Below are 1,773 nucleotides of genomic sequence, written 5' to 3'. Positions count from 1 at the left end.
AGCATGCACCCTGCTCTTGAGCTGTTAAACAAAAAGCCGGCATCCCTGTTAAAAGAGTCTGAATGCTGGTCACAGAACGGTGCATGTGTGGGATGTAAATAATACTGGTGCGTAGGAATGAGTGAGATGTGGGCAGCTGAATGCTTCACGCTACTGGTAGAGTGGACCCAAATAGTAGTGCCAGTTCAAGCTCTTTATTCATGTTTCTTCACATGTTTTACCTTCAGGATGAACAGTTTTCACACCTTCAGGTGAAATAATGAAATAAATCTTTATTCCTCAGATATCGCTCAGGGGGATCCTCATTTTTGTTGCAGTTACACCCATCATGTGACAGATGGACAGATACATTTTATTGAACAATGTAGGCACTGATAAATACTCACTCAGTATCTTAACCGCTTATCCAATCAGGGTCGCGCAATTAGGAGGGGGGGGGGGGGGGGCGTGTGCTGGAGCCTGTCCCAGCTTTTCAATGGGCGCAAGACACACAGTAACACCCTGGACAGGGTGCCAGTCCATCGCAGGGCAGATGGACATATACACACACGCACCCATACACTCATGTTTTTGGACTGTGGGAGGAAACCGGAGCTCCCGGAGGAAACTCATGCATACATGGGGAGAACATGCAAACTCAGCACAGAAGAGACCCAGACCGCACCGTCTGGGGATCGAACCCAGAACCTTCTTGCTGTGAGGCGACAGTGCTTCCCACCGAGCCACCGTGCCGCCCCTGATAAATTCTCTTTTGTGTAAATGTTATTGATATTAATGGGCACTAAACTTGATTGGTCATGCCAAAAACCTTTGTGTACATGTGCCACTAAGACACTTACCTGGCAGATGATCAGAGGGTGGTTTACCCAGGGCGAGGCTCTGCCATTGCACTCTGGTTGTGCTGACCCCTGCAAATTCCCCAAATGTGTGAATCTCGACTGCATAATTTCTGGGGACAGTGGTAGCCTCGTGGGTAAGGCTTTGGGCAATCTTAACTCAAAGGTTAAGAGTTGGAATCCTAGGTCTGCCATGCCGCCACTGTTGGGCCCTTAACCCTCTCTGCTCCACAGGCATTGTACAATGGTTGATCCTGCGCTCTGACCCCAGCTTCCAAAAAACAAGCTGTGATATGCGAAGAAAGAAGTTCATTGTACTGTACACCTGTATATGTATACAGTGTATCACAAAAGTGAGTACACCCCTCACATTTCTGCAAATATTTCATTATATCTTTTCATGGGACAACACTATAGACATGAAACTTGGATATAATTTAGAGTAGTCAGTGTACAACTTGTATAGCAGTGTAGATTTACTGTCTTCTGAAAATAACTCAACACACAGCCATTAATGTCTAAATAGCTGGCAACATAAGTGAGTACACCCCACAGTGAACATGTCCAAATTGTGCCAAAATGTGTCGTTGTCCCTCCCTAGTGTCATGTGTCAAGGTCCCAGGTGTAAATGGGGAGCAGGGCTGTTAAATTTGGTGTTTTGGGTACAATTCTCTCATACTGGCCACTGGATAATCAACATGGCACCTCATGGCAAAGAACTCTCTGAGGATGTGAGAAATAGAATTGTTGCTCTCCACAAAGATGGCCTGGGCTATAAGAAGATTGCTAACACCCTGAAACTGAGCTACAGCATGGTGGCCAAGGTCATACAGCGGTTTTCCAGGACAGGTTCCACTCGGAACAGGCTTCGCCAGGGTCAACCAAAGAAGTTGAGTCCACGTGTTCGGCGTCATATCCAGAGGTTGGCTTTAAAAAA

General features: G+C 46.5%; 1 pseudogene; it reads left to right on the top strand.

The window, feature by feature from the left end:
- Positions 1–831: 831 nt before the first annotated feature.
- On the top strand, positions 832–971 carry LOC134325846 (U1 spliceosomal RNA; annotated as a pseudogene).
- Positions 972–1,773: the final 802 nt, after the last annotated feature.

Source organism: Trichomycterus rosablanca, chromosome 1 (assembly GCF_030014385.1).
Source record: "Trichomycterus rosablanca isolate fTriRos1 chromosome 1, fTriRos1.hap1, whole genome shotgun sequence".
NCBI lineage: Eukaryota > Metazoa > Chordata > Actinopteri > Siluriformes > Trichomycteridae > Trichomycterus > Trichomycterus rosablanca.
The sequence above is the reverse complement of the archived record's forward strand: the minus strand, read 5'-3'. Positions and strand labels throughout refer to the sequence as shown.